The sequence below is a fragment of the Rhinoraja longicauda genome, chromosome 4, assembly GCF_053455715.1.
Source record: "Rhinoraja longicauda isolate Sanriku21f chromosome 4, sRhiLon1.1, whole genome shotgun sequence".
NCBI lineage: Eukaryota > Metazoa > Chordata > Chondrichthyes > Rajiformes > Arhynchobatidae > Rhinoraja > Rhinoraja longicauda.
The window spans coordinates 87,076,700-87,097,662 of record NC_135956.1 but is presented as its reverse complement, the minus strand read 5'-3'; positions in this window follow the sequence as shown (position 1 = coordinate 87,097,662).

The window sequence follows — 20,963 nt, the reverse complement described above, 5'->3', positions numbered from 1 at the left end:
CCTGAAAACTGGAATTGTCTCTAGATCAAGGACAACAGAAAATATGAGGATGACAATCAAATGCGCAATGCAAAAGTTTTATAAGTGCATTTGTCCCTGGGTAATGCCATTATTTTCCCTTTCTCCTTGAAGCAGCTTTCCTTATCTGTGTTTGTTTACTTGCAAAGATCTTTGAAAGAGTGGAATTTTCTTTGAGGTGGCATGTTCATCGTTGGTGCTGTGATGAAATACTCAAATAATTTATTTCCAATGGTCTGAAGTTAACACAACAAAGCGAATGATGTCTAGTTTTGTTATGATTCTTCAGTGATCTAACCCAAAGATTTTTGGTATTGTTTAAAAATAAAAGCATTTTGGGAAGTTTATTTCGCAGTAGTTTTAAAAATATTGTGACGTCAATGTTATTCATCATAGGCTTTGTTTAGGATTAATATTTTTTTGGAAAATAGTCTTGAATTAATACATTGGGGTGTATAAGCAGCAGGAATTCAAGAGGCTTAGGAGCCTGTCCCACTTAGGCATTTTTTTGGGCGACTGTCATAGTCGTAGCAGTTCGCCGAAAAAATGGCGACTGGACCCCCCACCTACGACAATGTCTACGACAAGCTACAACAACCTACCACCTAGTCGACGTCAAGCTGTGGCAAGCTACCGACAACCGGCGACCCAATCATCGCGACTTAGGACGTCCACCTACGACCGCGCCTACGACAACCTAAGACCACGCAGGCGACAACCTACGACAACCGAAGTCAACCTACGTCCACCCGCGACAAGCCACGACCGTGTCGGCGACAACTGAAGACAATTCACGTCATTTTGGCCTCCGGTTTTGATCCCGGTACCTGTCGCCGGTTGACGTAGGTAGTCGCCAATGCAATTCAACGAAGTCAGCACCGGTGACAACCTACGTCGCCTGGTGACAACCTACGACAGCGCCCCCGTCAGGAGACGTCAAGCTACGATCATTGGCGCCAACGGTCGCCAAAATTTCAAAATCCAGCGGCGACCAGAAAAACGCTACGACTCTTTGGAGACGACTCACGGCCGTACAGGCGACACCCCGGCGACCGTGTGGCGACGGCCTAGTCACCTGTAGTCGCCTAAAAAAGTCGCCTAAGTGGGACATGATCAGCCATGATCACATTGAATGGCGGTGCTGGCTCGAAGGGCCGAATGGCCTACTCCTGCACCTATTGTCTATTGTCTATTGACAGGGGTTTTCATTTCTAATTTGCTCTATGTTACTTCCCACATTTTTCAGATGTCGCGAAACAATTTTGCAGACAATTCGATTTGAGGTGAAGATCCTATTGCTGTCTAAACAATACAATACAATACAATACAATATATCTTTATTGTCATTGTACAGGGGTACAACGAGATTGGGAATGCACCTCCCATACGATGCAATAAATTAATTAGCTAGTCAGTATTAATTTAAAAGTATTAATTTAAACAACCCAATGAAACAAATTGTAACAGTTTTAAAACAGAATAAAGTGCAAGTAGATCTGTGCCGGTTCACTATGCGATGTGACCATCCGGCTCAGCAGGACCGGTTCATGGCAGCTACGGCCCTGGGGATGAAGCTGTTCCTGAGTCTGGAGGTGCGGGCGTAGAAGGCCTCGTATCGTCTGCCCGATGGTAGAAGTTCGAACAGACTGTTGCAGGGGTGTGAAGAGTCTTTGTAACCGTAGCGCAAAAGAAGATCCCCAAAAAGTGATGAAAGAAAAAAACAGTTAACTTTGAGACGGTGGGCTTGAGATTTAGAACTCATAGCGTGATACAGTGAGGAAACAGGCCCTTCGGCCCAACTTGCGGTAGGGCATCTTCTCACATCCCTTTGTAAAAGCGATACGGCCACAGAAAAGCCATGGTGTATATTCTTATAGTGGTTAAGCTTAATTACATCTGATAAAAAATAGCGCAGGAAGGTATTGCAGATGCTGGTTCAAACGGCAGATATCTAAACTACGGCAATCTAGTCTACACTTCTTCCCAGCCAGCTTCCCGCAAAGACTCTATTCCCTACTCCCAATTCCTCTGTCTACATCGCATCACATCTGCACCCAAGATGTCCTCATTCTTTAGGGGAACGGGGGTTCTCGGCTTCCATCATAGATGAGGCCCTCACTCGTGACTCCTCGGTCTCCCGCAGCTCCGCCCTTGCTCCCCTACCCCCCAGTCGCAACAGGGACAGAGTCCCCCTACTCCTCACCTTCCACCCCATCAGCCAAATGTTGGAGGATTACAACACATAATCCTCCAACATTTTCGCCACCTCCAATGAGATCCCACCACTAGTCGCATCTTCCCATCCCCACCCCTTTCCGCCTTCCGCAGAGACCGTTCCCTCCGCAACTCCCCGGTTAACTCATCCATTCCCACCCATACCACCCCCCTCCCCAGGTACCTTCCCCTGCAACCACAGGAGAGGCAACACCTGTCCCTATACCTCCTCCCCCGACTCTGTCCAGGGACCCCAACAGTCCTTTCCGGTTGGGCAGGGGTTCACTTCCACCTCCTCCAACCTCATCTACTGTGTCCGTTGTTCAAAGTGCGAAGTCTTACACATCGGCGAGACCAAACGTAGGCTAGGCGATCGTTATGCTGTCCGCCTGGACCTACCTGATCTCCGGGTTGCCAAACACTTTAATTCTTCTTCCCATTCCCACACTGACCTTTCTGTCCTAGGCCTTATCCATTGTCAGAGTGAGGCCAAACGCAAATTGGAGGAACAGCATCTCATATTTCTCTTGGGCAGCTTACAGCCCAGTGGTATGAATATTAATTTCTCCAACTTCAAGTAACCCTTGCAATCCCTCTCTCTCCATCCCTCGTCCACCCAAGTTGTACCAACTTCAAAGTCGTCCAGTTGAGTCTCATTGTCTGTAAGTCGTTCTCACCTAGGCCACAGCTAACAATGGCTTGTTTCCTTTATCATCGGTACTTTTTTTGCATATCTTTCATTAATTCGTTCTATATCTCTCTACATCACCATCTATATCTCTCCTGTCCCCTCCCCTGACTCTCAGGCTGAAGAAGGGTCTCGACCCGAAACGTCACCCATTCCTTTTCTCCAGAGATGCTGTCTGACCCACCGAGTTAATAAAAAATATTAATTGGTTCCCAACCTTGATACTAAACTACAATACATAACATAAGTTAGATTTTCTGAATCCTAATATTTTCTGGGAACACTGTTCATTATAAAAATCACAACACATTCATTAAGAACAAACTCTTAATGTGTACACTGGGAAAATTGCACTACCTTTGCACTAGGCAACACCGTTAAAAAATCTTGTACTTAATATAATTGTATTTAATTGTATTTATGTATTTATTTGTTTTTGCATTTATTGCATATATGTTTGTACGCACCGTCAGGATTGGCTATTTTTTAATTTCGTTGTACTCGTTGCAATGACAATAAATGAATATTATTATTATTATTATTATTATTATAATTTTGGTTTGAGTTAATTTCCTATTCTTAACCATCTACGGCATATCTATCTATGTCTCTTCATAGGCTGCAAACAAATTCAGATTAAAATCTAGGCCCTGCAAAATATCCTCAGATAAGTGACCAGACTTGACTGAATTCAAATATAAGTTCTGCTAATTAAAAAAGCTGCTCATCAAGGACATCTATATCCTAAAACTCTCGTTTGTTTGTTTGTTTGTTCCTGAACTACAGCCAAAACGGTACACGATAGCGCAACAATTTTAGGCCCACCTTACTCACCGTCGTCCCATTGGTGCTAATGGAAGAAGTTTCATTGAAATCGGGGTTATATTTTTAAAGTTAATCATATTTCAAAGTTTAAATCTATCTCCTCGGGAGGGGGGAGGAAGGGGGTGGAGGAAGGGGGGAGGAGGGAGGATAAGGGGGGTTGAGGGGAATGGAGTGGGGGGATGAGGGGGAGGGGAGGAGAGAGGGGAGGGAGGGGGAGGAGGGAGGGGGAGGAGGGAGGGAGGGGCTGGAGGGAGAGGGGCAGGGAGAGGGGATGGGGAGGGGAGGATGGAAGGGGGAGGGGAGGGGATGGAGTGAGGAAGGGAGGGAGGGGAAGGGGAAGGGGAGGGGAAGGAGGAAAGGAGGGAGGGGAGGGGGAGGGGGGAGTGGGGGAGGAGAGGGTGGTGCACCAATGCAGGAGAGGTTTGGGCCCAACTTGGTCTAGTATTAGCTAAACCACTAGCCATATTATTTAAGTTGCTCCCGTGTTCACACCGTTTTGTGCTGGCTCTGGAGAGGGTCCAGAGGAGATTTACGAGAATGACCCCAGGAATGAGTGGGTTAACACATGATGAGTGTTTGACGGCACTGGGCCTGCACTCGCTGGAGTTTAGAAGGATGAGGGGGAACCTCATTGAAACGTGCCGAACAGTGAAAGGCCTGGATGGAGTGGATGTGGAGAGGATGTTTCCACTAGTGGGAGAGTCTAGGACCAGGGATCATAGCCTCAGAATTAAAGGACGTACTTTAAGCAAGGAGGGCTTGTATACACTTGAATTTAGAAGGATGAGGAGGGATCTTATTGAAACATATAAGATAATTAGGGGATTGGACACATTAGAGGCAGGAAACATGTTCCCAATGTTGGGGGAGTCCAGAACAAGGGGCCACAGTTTAAGAATAAGGGGTAGGCCATTTAGAACGGAGATGAAAGAGTTTGTACGTTCTCCCCGTGACCTGCGTGGGTTTTCTCCGAGATCTTCGGTTTCCTCCCACACTCCAAAGACGTACAGGTATGTAGGTTAATTGGCTGGGTAAATGTAAAAAAAAATAAAAAAATTGTCCCTAGTGGGTGTAGGATAGTGTTAATGTACGGGGATCGCTGGGCGGCACGGACTTGGTGGGCCGAAAAGGCCTGTTTCCGGCTGTATATATATGATATGATATGATATATGATATGATATGATATGAGGAAGAACTTTTTCAGTTAGAGAGTGGTGAAGGTGTGGAATTCTCTGCCTCAGAAGGCAGTGGAGGCCAGTTCGTTGGATGCTTTCAAGAGAGAGCTGGATAGAGCTCTTAAGGATAGCGGAGTGAGGGGGTATGGGGAGAAGGCAGGAATGGGGTACTGATTGAGAGTGATCAGCCATGATCGCATTGAATGGCGGTGCTGGCTCGAAGGGCTGAATGGCCTACTCCTGCACCTATTGTCTATTGTCTATTGAGGTGAGGAAGAATGTCTTTAGTCAGAGGGCGGTGAATTTGTGGAATTAATTGCCACAGAAGGCTGTGGAGGCCAAGACAATGGATATTTTTAAGGCAGAGAGAGATAGGTTCTTGATTAGTACGGGTGTCAGGGGTGATGGGGAGAAGGCAGGAGAATGGGGTTAGGAGGGCGAGATAGATCAGCCATGGTTGAATGGCGGAGTAGACTTGATGGGCCGAATGGCCTCATTCTGCTCCTGTCATTAATGAACTTGTTTTCTCAACTGTTTCCAGTGCTTTGGGCGTTTTTATTTCTCCGTGCCTCCTTATCATGGTCACACTTTACTAACTTCATGCAACCAATTGATTCCCAAGCCAGAATGGATTTGGAATGTCTGCAGTTCTTCTCTCTGAAGACTGATGGAAAAACTATGTCCACACATCTGCCATTTCCTGATTCCCTTCAAGCATATCTATCGACATCCTTTAAAAGACCTGCTTGTTCTTTGACACTCCATCTATGTTTTCCATCGCCAGGCATTTTCTTTGGCTCGCTGCGCCTAGTTTTCCACTAATCTTACCCACTAACACTCAATGTGGCTAGCCACCATTAACCGATGTGGGAGTCCTTTGCTTCGCTTTATTTAGTTTACTCACATTTGTTAAAGTAATCTTCCTCAGCCACTTGTTTTTTTGACCTTTCGTTGTCTTAGCCTTGGTCTTTGCTGTTTTCTCATAAGGAAAAATGATTTCCCAAATCTCTTGAAGGAATTCTGTTTTTCTTGTTACTTTTACAGTTGATTCACACTTATTCCTCTGCTGCATGCTCCCATATCCTGCCTTTTGTCCTTAAGTATGGTACACTTTGTTTTGTTAATCTTGGCCGAGGCCTTTATTATGGGATAGAGGTAATTCCCATTTCCAAATGTTGACATTAATTTTTGTTGGCGTCTCAGCTGGGTCATTGAGGAGATTGTTCATCCTGGTGAAGTGACTTCCTTATGTGTGGGAGATTTCTGATGTACTAGTGCTTGGCTTCAGAGTGAAGGTAGAAATTTATCTTGCTGCTTCCCATGACCTTAGAATCTTCCAACTTAAAGCCAACAAGGCTGATGCGTGCAGGAAAGAACTGCAGATGCCGGTTTAAACCGAAGATAGGCACAAAATGCTGGAGTAACAGTAGACAATAGACAATAGACAATAGGTGCAGGAGGAGGCCATTCGTCCCCCTCGAGCCAGCACCACCATTCAATGTGATCATGGCTGATCATTCTCAATCAGTACCCCGTTCCTGCCTTCTCCCCATACCCCCTGGCTCCGCTATCCTTAAGAGCTCTATCTAGTTCTCTCTTGAATGCATTCGGAGAATTGGCCTCCACTGCCTTCTGAGGCAGAGAATTCCACAGATTCACAACTCTCTGACTGAAAAAGTTTTTCCTCATCTCCGTTCTAAATGGCCTACCCCTTATTCTTAAACTGTGGCCCTTGGTTCTGGACACCCCCAACATTGGGAACATGTTTCCTGCCTCTCACGTGTCCAACCCCGTGTCGACCGGTCCGGGTCTGCCGATTGTGCCCGCTCGTGGGGGCCACCCCTCCTGGCCGCTCCGTCCCGTCTCCGGGGGTCCGGGGACCGCTCCCGCCGGGGGCTGCTCGCGACCCCCCCTCCGTCCAGCACCTGGGGGGGGGGGGGGAAGGGAGGTTGGGAACGTCAGGGGAAGGGCCGACACAAGCTGGCTTTACCGAACGCACTGAACGTTATTCTCTGATCGTGTAGCAGATGGCTCAATTGTTACAACAGACACCAGATGCAGGAGGAGGCCATTCGGCCCTTCGAGCCACCACCACCATTCAATATGATCATGGCTGATCATCCACAATCAGTACCCCGTTCCTGCCTTCTCCCCATACCCCCTGACTCCGCTATCCTTAAGAGCTCTATCTAGCTCTCTCTTGAATGCATTCAGAGAATTGGCCTCCACTGCCTTCTGAGGCAGAGAATTCCACAGATTCACAACTCTCTGACTGAAAAAGTTTTTCCTCATCTCTGTTCTAAATGGCCTACCCCTTATTCTTAAACTTTGGCCCCTGGTTCTGGACTCCCGCAACATTGGGAACATGTTTCCTGCCTCTAACGTGTCCAACCCCTTAATAATCTTATACGTTTCGATAAGATCACCTCTCATCCTTCTAAATTCCAGTGTATACAAGCCTAGTCGTTCCAGTCTTTCAACGACAGTCGCTCCAGTCTTTCAACGACAGTCCCGCCATTCCGGGAATTAACCTGGTAAACCTACGATGCACGCCCTCAATAGCAAGAATATCCTTCCTCAAATTTGGAGACCAAAACTGCACACAGTACTCCAGGTGCGGTCTCACCAGGGCCCTGTATAACTGTAGAAGGACCTCTTTGCTCCTATACTCAACTCCTCTTGTTATGAAGGCCAACATTCCATTGGCTTTCTTCACTGCCTGCTGTACCTGCATGCTTCCTTTCAGCTCTATCTATGGCCTTCCCCCCTTGGTCAGAAAAAGATGATTACAAGAGATTTCTTTCACTTCCCACAAGGGAAATTCTGACTGTGTCTCTCACTGAAGTCTCCTTGCAACAGAAAAGCTTTCCCTCCATCAATCCATGACAACCATGCCTTTCATAAAAAAAATCACTTTGCATGTTCACGGGACATCCCAAATGCTGTAATATAAAAAAGACGGGGCGGTACGGTGGCGCACTGTGGTCACGGTGGCGCAGCGGTAGAGTTGCTGCCTTACAGTGCTTGCAGCGCCGGAGACCCAGGTTCGATCCCGACTACCGGTGCTGTCTGTACGTTCTCCCCGTGACCTGCGTGGGTTTTCCCCAAGATCTTCGGTTTCCTCCCACACTCCAAAGACGCACAGGTATGTAGGTTAATTGGCTTGGTAAAAGTAAAAATTGCCCCTAGTGGGTGTAGGATAGTGTTAATGTGTGGGGATCGTTGGTCGGCGCGGACTTGGTGGGCCAAAAGGCCCTCTTTCCACGTTCTAAAACTGAAACTAAACTAAGCATTGATGTGCCATCAGTAGATATTTTTAAGGCTGAGAATTGGAGGAAAGGTTTGATTTTAGCTATGGTTCGAAGTTGGAAGAAGCTGGCTTTTACCACAGCGTTGACTTGCTTATCAAATTTTAATGCAGAGTCAAATATCATGCCGAGGTTTTTGACATGCGGTTTGACTAGGCAGGATAGACTTCCAAGACTGCCTGTTATCGATTTGATGGAGTCGGGGGGGGGGGGGCAAATAGGATGACCTCAGACTTGCTCTCATTTAATTGGAGGAAGTTCTGTGCCATCCAACATTTTATGTCCTCAAGGCACTGTGAGAGGCTGTTTAAATTTGACTGGTTGTTGGGTTTCAGGGGGAGGTAAAGCTGAGTGTCATCGGCATAGCAGTGGAAAGAAATGCCGTGCCTTTGAATGATTTGGCCAAGGGGGAGCATGTATAGAGAATAGACAATAGACAATAGACAATAGACAATAGGTGCAGGAGGAGGCCATTCGGCCCTTCGAGCCAGCACCGCCATTCAAAATGATCATGGCTGATCATTCTCAATCAGTACCCCCGTTCCTGCCTTCTCCCCATACACCCTGACTCTGCTATCCTTAAGAGCTCTATCTAGCTCTCTCTTGAATGCATTCAAAGATTTGGCCTCCACTGCCTTCTGAGGCAGAGAATTCCACAGATTCACAACTCTCTGACTGAAAAAGGTTTTCCTCATCTCAGTTCTAAATGGCCCACCCCTTATTCTTAAACTGTGGCCCCTTGTTCTGGACTCCCCCAACATTGGGAACATGTTTCCTGCCTCTAACGTGTCCAACCCCTTAATAATCTTATACGTTTCGATAAGATCTCCGCACATCCTTCTAAATTCCAGTGTATACAAGCCCAGTCGCTCCAGTCTTTCAACATATGACAGTCCCGCCATTCCGGGAATTAACCTAGTAAACCTACACTGCGCGCCCTCAATAGCAAGAATATCCTTCTTCAAATTTGGAGACCAAATATGTTCCAAATACCAAATTGGAACTAGTGCAGATAAACCTCTGCCTCGTCAAGATAGTGACGGGAGAAAAGGTGAAACCACAGCTGTTGTTCAAAATCTCCCCTCTCCCCGTGCTTTCATCTGCCCAATCGTAAGGTCATAAGTTCATAAGTGATAGGAGGAGAATTAAGCAATTCAGCCCATTAAGTCTACTCCGCAATTCAATCCTAATTGTATTCCAAGTGGGAAGGGGAATAAACAGGGGTAATGTGGCACAGTGGTGGTGGAGGGAGAAATTAGGAAAGGGTGAATGGGGAAGTGGAAGGAGAGAATGTGGGAGGATTACAAGGATTGAGAAACAGAAACATAGAAACATAGAAATTAGGTGCACAATTAGGCCATTCGGCCCTTCGAGCAAGCACCGCCATTCAATATGATCATGGATGATCGTCCTAATTCAGTACCCCGTTCCCGCCTTTTCCCCATATCCCTTGATTCCATTAGCCCCAAGAGCTCTATCTAACTCTCTCTTGAAAACATCCAGTGAATTGGCCTCCACTGCCCTCTGTGGCAGAGAATTCCACAGATTCACAACTCACTGGGTGAAAAAGTTTTTCCTCATCTCAGTCCTAATTGTATTCTTAAACTGCGACCCCTGGTTCTGGACTCCCCCAACATCGGGAACATTCTTCCTGAGAAAGGAAGACAGGATGTTGAAAGACTGGAGCGATTAGGCTTGCATACACTGGAACTTAGAAGGATGAGAGGGGATCTTATTGAAACATATAAGATTATTAAGGGATTGGACACGCTAGAGGCAGGAAACATGTTCCCAACGTTGGGGAAGTCCAGAACCAGGGACCACAGTTTAAGAATATGGGGTAGGCCATTTAGAACTGAGATGAGGAAAAACTTTTTCAGTCAGAGAGTTGTGAATCTGTGGAATTCTCTGCCTCAGAAGGCAGTGGAGGCCAATTCTCTGGATGCTTTCAAGAGAGAGATAGATACAGCTCTTAATGATAGTGGAGTCAGGGGGTATGGGGAGAAGGCAGGATCGGGGTACTGATTGTGGATGATTAGCCATGATCACATTGAATGGCGGTGCTGGCTCAAAGGGCCGAATGGCCTCCTCCTGCACCAATTGTGTATTGTCTATTGATATGTGAGTTACAGAAAATTCTGAACTAGTAGCAATGCTGGAGACACATTGCTAGTAACACATTGGGGAGTCTCAGGAGATTTTAATAAGTATTTCTGAAAGATATTGTGAAATATGAACATGGACAACTAATTGCAAAATGCATCTTGCTAAACCAAGGATTTCTTTATAAAGGAACACTCTTCTCCACAAAAACACACACACCAATTTTGCTGGTCGGAAGCAGTTAGGTCTGATTTACAGAAATAATAGCAAACCAAAACACAGCTAATAAATACATCATCAAAGATTGATGTGTGCATCCCAATCCACAAACACTTGTTCCTTTGCCAAATAACACCACTGATTCCAGAAGTGATTATCATGGTTCTATCTCCCTGGTCTTATCATACATGCTCTGCTCAGCTATCAGTGCTATTTGTCAAAATAAGTGCACGCATTTATCAAATTACTTGGTGCTACTCTGGTGGCATGGTGGTGCAGCGGTAGAGTTGCTGCCTTACAGCGCCAGAGACCCAGGTTCGATCCTGACTACAGGTGCTGCCTGTATGGAGTTTGTGCGTTCTCCCCACGACCGCGTGGGTTTTCTCCAGGTGCTCCAGTTTCCTCCCACACTCCAAAGACGTACAGGTTTGTGGGTTAATCGGCTCGGTGTAATTGTAAATTGTCCCCTAGTGTGTGTAGGATAGTGTTAATGTGCAGGGGTCGCTGGTCGGCACGGACTCGGTGGGCTGAAGGGCCTGTTTCCGCGCTGTATCTCCAAACTAAACTAGGCTACTCATGCTAGTTCTGCTGCAACGTTTCATTGTGCCCGAATCAGGTGGTCGAAACTGTTTTACCCGTCGTGAAGATATGTTTGAAAACAAAGGGGTGCAGTATGTGAGCTTATTTTAAACTAACAACTGGAACGGAGTAAAGACAAGTTCTCAATTGATAGAAAATTATTTCCTTGGTAATTCCTTAAAGATCTCAATCATTTTAAATTATGCTTTGCTTGGTCATCAAGAACTAGATGCAGATTCCTTCAACATTCTGGAGAGTCCCCAGAATTTACTGAGCAAATTATGTCCATATGTATTGGAGGATTACTGCCAGGGAGTATTGTAGCAGTCTAGTTTCCACCAGGACTCAGATTTATGACCATTTCGTGCCGTCTTACACTTAACAATAAGGTTTGCCATGCCGGAGAAAGCTGGATTTTTAAAACTTTATCAACCGTATACTAAAACTCTCGTTTGTTTGTTTGTTTGTTCCTGAACTACAGCCAAAACGGTACACGATAGCACGACAATTTCAGGCCCACCTTACTCACCGTCGTCCCTTTGGTGCTAATGCAAGAAGTTTCTTTGAAATCGGTGTTATATTTTTTAAGTTATTCACATTTTAAAGTTTAAATCTATCTCCTAGGGAGGGAGGGGGGAGGGAGGGATAAGGGGGGTTGAGGGCGATGGAGTGGGGGGGAGGGGGAGGAAGGGTGGGAGGGGGGAGGAGTGGGAGGGGGGGGAGAGGGGGGAGATGGGGGGTGAGGGTGGGTGAGGGGGGGAGTTATGCAGTCAGTAAGAATCAATGTGGAGGCATGTGTCAGTATCGGGATCACAATTACAGTCATAGAGTTATACAGCAAGGAAACAGGCCCTTCAGCCCAATTTGCCCACACCGACCAACATGTCCCAACTACATTAGTCCCACCTGTCTGCGTTTGGCCAATATCCCTCCAAACCTGTCCTATCCATGTACCTGTCTAACTGTTGCTTAAGCTTTGGGATAGTCCCAGCCTCAACTACCTCCTCTGGCAGCTCGTTCCATACACCCACCACCCTCTGTGTGAAAAAGTTACCCCTCAGATTCCTATTAAATCTTTTCCCCTTCACCTTTAACCTATGTCCTCTGGTCCTCGATTCACCGACTCTGGGCAAGAGACTCTGTGCATCTAATTAATGAATGAATAAAATTACATTTTTACATGCATACATATCTGTGTGAATGGATCAAATTCAAACTCAACCATACTGATTTAGACCCATGCAGACCCAGAGTTTATGCAGACCCAGACCTCAATCATGCAGTTATATGATTGCCATGTGAGCTGAAACTGCCGTCATGCAAACTTAGACAGTTGTTTGGTAAGATCAGACTAGGGTTGCCAACTTTCTCACTCCCAAATAAGGGACAAGGTGACGTCACCGCCCCACGCCCCACGTGACCTCACCCAGTCAGTGGCCACGTGCTCCCGCACCACTAATGGCGGCCGCCCCGGGCCGGGAGGCGGGTTGCTAAGCAACCTCCATGAGGCGAACACACTCGGCCCCGCTCCCCGAACACACTCCGTTAGCCTACAGTGTCCGGGCCTACAGCAGCCCCCGGGCCTACAGTGTCTGGGCCTACAGTGTCCGGGCCCACAGTGTCCGGGCCTACAGTGTCCGGGCCTACAGCATCCCCCGGGCCTAATAAGGGACAAGGGCGGTCCCGTATGGGACAAACCAATTTAGCCCAAAATACCGGATGTCCCGGCTAATACGAGACAGTTGGCAACCCTAGATCAGATTATTGTCATGCAGGCTCAGATTGTCATGCAACCTGTTTAGACTGGTGCCATGAAAACTTTGGTGCCAGGTAAATTCAGACATCTGCCATATGCAGCTTATACAGCAGCTGTGCAAACATTGAGCCCTGTCATATATCTCAGCCTGCATTAGACTTCAAACTTTAGAAATACAGCGTGGAAACAGGCACTTCGGTCCACCAAGTCCGCGCAGAACAGTGATCACCCCACACACGAGGACCATCCCACACAATATGGACAATTTACAATTTACAGAAGTAAATTAACCTGCAAACCTGTAGTTCTTTGTAGTGTGGGAGCAAACCCACGTGGTTACGGAGAGAGTGTATAAAGTTGGGCCCAAACCTCTCCTGCATTGGTGCAGCACCCTCTCCTCCCCCCTCCCCTCCCCCTCCCCCTCCCTTCCCCACCCCCTCCCCTCTCACCCCCTTCCCCCCTCCCCCTTCCCTCCTCCCCTTCCCTCCTCCTCCTCACCCCCTCCTCTGCCCTCACCTCCCCCTCCCCTTCCCCCTCCCCCTTCCTTCCTCCCCCTTCCCTCCTCCCCCTCACTCCCCCTTCCTCCGCCCTCTCCTTCCCCTCCCCTCCTCCCCCCTTCCCCTCCCCCCTTACCCTCCCCCTCCCCCTCCCCCTTCCCCTCCCCCTCCCTCCCTAGGAAATAAATTTAAAGTTTAAAATGTGAATAAAAATATAACACCAATTTCAATGAAACGTCTTCCATTAGCACCAAAGGGGTGACGGTGAGTAAGGTGGGCCTAAAATTGTCGCACTATCGTGTACCGTTCTGGCTGTAGTTCAGGAACAAACAAACAAACAAACGAGAGTTTTATTATATAGATATTTCAGCTCAAAACTCTGCCTCAGGACTGAGAGGGAACAGGAAAGATTGCTAATATGCGGCAGTGTGAAAGGGGGGTGCGATGGAGGATGAGAAGTGGGAGGGGGATGATGGGCAGTTGGAAGCATGTGGGAGAGCAGGTGGGAGGGGTAACCCAGGGAAGAGGTAACCGAGTGGTCAGCTGAGGATAGCACCATGCGCGTGGAGTACGTGAGGCCTTCTCTCCTCTCGCCTTTCCCGCCGAAGCCTCTTAGCAAGCATTGAAAACATAGTAAAATAGGTGCAGGAGGAGGCCATTCGGCCCTTCGAGCCAGCTTGAACCAAAGCCTCTTGAATCAAAGCCTCAAGTTGCATTTTCCTCAACACGGCACTTAAGCCTCAACATGGCCACTCCCAACAGGCCACTCCGCGGGAACTTGCTTTCTCTTTATTTGCTACGATCTCTCGCTGAGCCCATCAGCGGCCTGCTTCACACTAATGCCCCACCTCCACAATCAGCGACACTCAAAGAATATTAGGCTACCTCTTCCTGCTGATTTTTAGAAGTTTTTTTTAAGCAGATCCTTGCTTTCAGCAAGATGGCTGCCCTCCTGCTGTCTTCAAGTTTTAATAGAAACATTACTGGTTGCTCCACTGCGATTTCTCTTCGAGGTATGTCCACTTTGAAGAAGTTCTCCTCCTCTCTTCGACGAGAGTTTAGCAACATGCTCTCTCGCTGCTCCCCCTCTGTGATTTCTCCTGCCCTCCTACTCTACGACCACATCTTGACCCAGACTCGCTACCACAGCCACATCTGCTTCCTTGGGACTTGCAAAGTCTGAAGAAGGGTCTCGACCCGAAACGTCACCCATTCCTTCTCTCCCGAGATGCTGCCTGACCTGCTGAGTTACTCCAGCATTTTGTGAATAAATCGATTTGTACCAGCATCTGCAGTTATTTTCTTATACTACTTAATAGAAACATAGGTGCAGGAGGAGGCCATTTGGCCCTTCGAGCCAGCGCCACCATTCATTGTGATCGTGGCTGATCGTCCACAATCAGTAACCCGTGGCTGCCTTCTCCCCATATCCATTGATCCCTACTTTTGAAAGTAGAAACAATCTCATTGATATTCAGCTTCCCTTTTATTTGCTCCTCTCTCTCTCTTTGCTACTCTCTCTGTCTAGCTGAGCCTGCTTCATACTAATACCCCGCACTAATGTTAAGGGTATGGATCAGATAAAATATCACTGATTGTATGCCTCGTTGTCACCATTCCCCCCCCAGCGAACAATGAACCATTCCACATTTCCTTCTCACCGTCTGCTTTGATCTGTCATTTTCACACCTTACCCTTCCATATCTCTAGACTCTCCTCTGACTAGATGCAGCTCCAAAACACCGACTTTCCCCCCGGCAGATTATTGTTTTGCCTTTATTATTTCCTGCAATCTGCATCAGGAGTGATGATGGACTGCACTAGCACCCCTAACATTCTGTGACTGTGCTCGGAATTTTTCCTCAAGCTTTCAAATTAATTTTTAAAATCTCAACATTTTCATTACCAACACTGCCCATTGTAGAAAGGTAAAACAGAGCAACATAAATGGCGCCAAACCTCAGACCCAAGATGTATGCATGAAGTGGAAAGCAATGGGTTACATTCGGCAAGAAACGACAGCTTTTAGTACATTCAAATAATGCAAAAAAACATGGCACTAACCCTGAGTTGCAAATGCAAAGAGGGAGAGCAAGTAAAAGGTGTGTGACACGGCACAAGAATAAATGGTGGAAAAATTAGGAGATGGGGGTATGGGGAGAGGGCAGGAACGGGGTAGTGATTGAGAATGATCAGCCATGATCAAATTGAATGGCGGTGCTGGCTCGAAGGGCCAAATGGCCTCCTCCTGCACCTATTGTCTATTGTCTATTGTCTATTGAGATGGACAAGCATTTGGTCACGGTGCAAATATTATATGAGCGAACAACAAAATCAAGGTGAAATCTAACTGAACAAATAGAAGAACATTTTTGCAGCCAATTATAAAAAGTATGTGTAAGAAGGAACTGCAGGTGCTGGTTTAAACCGAAGACAGACAGAAAAGTATGGGATCTCACTCAAAAAATAAAGGGCTGATATATCCATAGAGAGAGAGAAAAATGGCACTCTTCCAGGCCACTTCAACTCATCGGACAAAACCGAACCATTGTGTCTTACGTTTATCTTCGTTAGATCTTCGCTACTGGAAACTGAAAATGCTGGAAACACTCGGGTGACGTTTGGTGTCGAGGCCCTTCTTCAGACTTTCTTTCAGGGTCTGAAGAAGGCTCTCGACCCGAAATGTCACCCATTCTTTCTATCCAGAGATGCTGCCTGTCCCGCTGAGTTACGCCAGCATTCTGTGTCTATCTTCGGTGGAAATCAGCATCTGTACTTCCTTCCTGCTCTATCCTGGAAACACTTCGCAGGTCGACCAGCATATTTGCAAATAAAGAGTTAATGTTGCAGATCACAGATGTTGACTCTGTTGTCTTTTCTTAGATGCCGACTGATCTATTGAATATTCCCAGGAATCTGTGTTTTTATTTTGGATTTCCACCATCTGCGATATTTTTTTTAATTTTCAAAGACTTCTCTAATTCTGATATGGTACATAAGATATTCAAAGGCAGCTTTATCCACCTAAAGGCTTTGTTGCAAGGGCCAGCTTCACAAGAAAGTTTAAGCATTTAAAAGCAAACACGATTACTTTGTGTGCTTTGTTTCAGTGCACACCTGAATGACAGATTTTCTTTAAACTCCATGAATATTTTTATTTTCCTTCGTCAAAATCACCATTTTGAAAAAGTTTGCCAATCTATCGAAACAATGAGAGCATTTCCAATCTCTAAAGAAATATATGTGTAGGAAGGAACTACAGATGCTGGTTTAAACCAAAGATAGACACAAAATGCTGGAATAACTCAGCAGGTCAGCATAGAAACATAGAAAATAGGTGCAGGAGGAGGCCATTTGGCCCTTCGAGCCAGCACCACCATTCATTGTGATCATGGCTGATCATCCACAATCAGTAATCTATGCCTGCCTTCTCTCCATAATCCCTTGATTCCAATAGCCTCTAGAGCTTTATCTAACTCCCTTTGAAATTCATCCAGTGAATTGGCCTCCACTGAATTGGCCTCCACTGCCTTCTGAGGCAGAGAATTCCACAGATTCACAACTCTCTGACTGAAAAAGGTTTTTCCTCATCTCCGTTCTAAATGGCCTACCCCTTATTCTTAAACTGTGGCCCCTTGTTCTGGACTCCCCCAACATTGGGAACATGTTTCCTGCCTCTCACGTGTCCAACCCCTTAATAATCTTATACGTTTCAATAAGATCTCCTCTCATCCTTCTAAACTCCAGTGTATACAAGCCTAGTCGCTCCAGTCCTTCAACATATGACTATACATTATATATTATATATATATTTTATTATATATATATAATATATATTTTTTATTATATATGTATTATATGTTTTATAATCTAACATTTGCAAACTATTAAGTTCTATTGCAAGCTTGGCATTGCTTGCTTCTTACAGTGCGTAGTGAGCAGTTTCATTGCTGTCTAATACATCCATTTGACAGATAAGATTCCTGTTTAATATTATCATCATATCATATATATACAGCCGGAAACAGGCCTTTTCGGCCCACCAAGTCCGTGCCGCCCAGCGATCCCCGTACATTAACACTATCCTACACCCACTAGGGACAATTTTTACATTTACCCAGCCAATTAACCTACATACCTGTACGTCTTTGGAGTGTGGGAGGAAACCGAAGATCTCGGAGAAAACCCACGCAGGTCACGGGGAGAACGTACAAACTACTTACAGTGCAGCACCCGTAGTCAGGATCGAACCTGAGTCTCCGGCGCTGCGTTCGCTGTAAAGCAGCAACTCTACCGCTGTGCTACCGTGCCGCCCATTGTTCTCCACCTTCCAAAAACAAGGAGGATCTAACAAACAAATTGTTTGGCTCACAAACAAATTGTGAGCCAACAGAAGAGGTCATTTGAAAAGGTCTTTGTGTCCATTGCTAACCTTACAGGTTGTATCTAATATCAGGGACAAATTGAAACACTGAATTTCAAATGTTCAAAAAAATTCCAAGGAGGGGTTCTCATCTGAGAATATCCGAAACACAGAAAACAATGGATGTTTCCTGTATAATGTGTGGTACACGTGGGATTGCCGTATAAAGTGTTTGACATATATAGAGCACTAGACCAAGTGGGACCTTTGGGCCCAAACCACTCCCGCATTGGTGCAGCACCCTCTCCTCCCCCACTCCCCCCCTCCCTCCCTCCCCCCCCCCCCCCCTCCTCCCCTCCTCCCCTCCCACTCCTCTCCCCCTCCCTCCCACTTTTTTAAAAGATTTAGATTTAGAGATACAGCGCAGAAACAGGCCCTTCGGCCCACCGGATCCGCGACGCCCAGCGATCCCCGCATATTAACACTATCCTACACACACTACAGACAATTTTTACATTTACCAAGCCAATTAACCTACGTACCTGTACGTCTTTGGAGTGTGGGAGGAAACCGAAGATCTCGGAGAAAACCCACGCAGGTCACGGGGAGAACGTACAAACTCCGTACAGACGGCGCCCGTAGTCAGGATCGAACCTGAGTCTCTGGCGCTGCATTTGCTGTAAGGCAGCAACTCTACCGCTGCGCCACCGTGCCGCCCTCTTCCCTCTCCATCCCTCCCTCCACCCCCTCTCCTCCCCCCTTCCCCTCCCCCCACCATCTCCCTCAACCCCCCCTTATCCTCCCTCCCCCTCCCTCCCTAGGAGATAGATTGAAACTTTAAAATGTGAATAACTTTCAAAATGTAACGCCGATTTCAATGAAACTTTAGCACCATTAGCACCAAAGGGACGACGGCGAGTAAGGTGGGCCTAAAATTGTCGCGCTACCGTGTACCATTTTGGCTGTAGTTCAGGAACAAACAAACAAACAAACAAACAAACAAACAAACAAACAAGAGTTTTAGTATATAGACGGCATATTGGAGCATTGCACAGTGCATGTTTCACATCACCAATCTCCACAAGCTTGCACCTGCAATCGTTGTAATAATAGATATAATATGCTCAAATGGAGATGAAATCGGGTCAATCCACCCGGTGCCAAAACCGTAAATAAGAAGTGCTGTGTTGTCAGCTCCCTAATCTTTTCAAAGCCGATTTGAATGGAACTGAGTGCGTCCCTTGACAGACTGGCGAGCCGTGTCCTCGGATGACCGAGGTGCCTCAAGAGTGTGGCTCCACCAAGCACTTGCTGCAAAACCCAGTGTGATTTCAACGCTGGGATGGCTCCATTCTGCAGCAATTAGGTAAGGCTGCACTTTTGATCCAATCTGTTGGGGGAGGAGGGGGGAGGGAGAGGTGGGGGGGGGGGGGGGGGGGGTGTGGGGGGGTCTCACTGCCTGAATTTGAAGGGAGTGTGCATGCAAAGTAAATTAACTTTATAGCCTGAGAAAATACTAAATAGACTCCGTTTGGTTAAGGAGACGTGTGGAACTTTTGACTGGACAGCAGTCAAACATTGTACATGACCATTGTATATGACCCGTACATGACCATTGTACATGACATTGTACTTGACCATTGTACATGAAATTGTACATGACCATTGTACATGACATTGTACATGACATTGTACTTGACCATTGTACATGACATTGTACATGACCATTGTACATGACATTGTACATGACCATTGTACATGACATTGTACATGACCATTCTACATGACCAGTGTACATGACCATTGTACATGACATTGTACATGACCATTGTACATGACCATTGTATATGACCATTGTACATGACCATTGTATATGACCATTGTACATGACATTGTACATGACCATTGTACATGACCATTGTACATGACCATTGTACATGACCATTGTACATGACCATTGTATATGACCATTCTACATGACCATTGTATATGACCATTGTACATGACCATTGTATATGACATTGTACATGGCCATTGTATATGACCATTGTATATGACCATTCTACATGACCATTGTACATGACCAGTGTACATGACATTGTACATCCCCCCTCCCCCGTTTTATCATTGGAACAAAAAGCACTCTATGGGTGCACTGTGTGTAAAGCTAAACGCCGAGGTCTATGGGCTGTAACTCGGTCACACATGCTATCGGCTTCCAGTGTCTGCAGCAGCTATGTGTGTTTTATATGCAGCGCGCTTAATGCATTTCAAGGCGATTGACAAAACGTAACGTGTCGACCCCCCCCTCCCCCACCCTCCTAAAGTTAATACAACATGACAAAGTAGCGGCAATAAAAAAGTGTCTATGTGAACCAGGTGTGCACTTGAACTGAAATGGCACGAAGTCATTGTCAGCTTTCTCACTTTGTCGATACCAAACTGTGCTATGAATTAAAACACTAATTTACCGTTTTACAGACGACACGAGTCAGGTTAACTTGCTAAGCAGTCGCCCAGCCTATGTGGCAATCGAGTGCAAACCAGATTCTCTGTCCTCGTTGTAATAATAGATATAATATGCTCAACTGGAGATGAAGGCATGGTTAAAATCGGGTCAATCCACCCGGTGCCAAAACCGTAAATAAGAAGTGCTGTGTTGTCAGCTCCCTTTTCTTTTCAAAGCCGATTTGAATGGAACTGAGTGCGTCCCTCGACAGACTGGCGAGCCGTGTCCTCGGATGACCGCGGTGCCTCAAGAGTGTGGCTCCACCAAGCACTTGCTGCAAAACCCAGTGTGACTTCAACGCTGGGATGGCTCCATTCTGCAGCAATTAGGTAAGGCTGCACTTTTGATCCAACCTGTTGGGGGAGGAGGGGGGAGGGAGAGGTGGGGGGGAGGGAGAGGTGGGGGGGAGGGAGAGGTGGGGGGGGGGGGTGTGGGGGGGGGGCTCACTGCCTGAATTTGAAGGGAGTGTGCATGCAAAGTAAATTAACTTTATAGCCTGAGAAAATACTAAATAGACTCCGTTTGGTTAAGGAGACGTGTGGAGCTTTTGACTGGATGGCAGTCAAACATTGTACATGACCATTGTATATGACCCATACATGACCATTGTATATGACCATTGTACATGACCATTGTACATGACCATTGTACATGACCATTGTACATGACCATTGTACATGACCATTGTATATGACCCGTACATGACCAT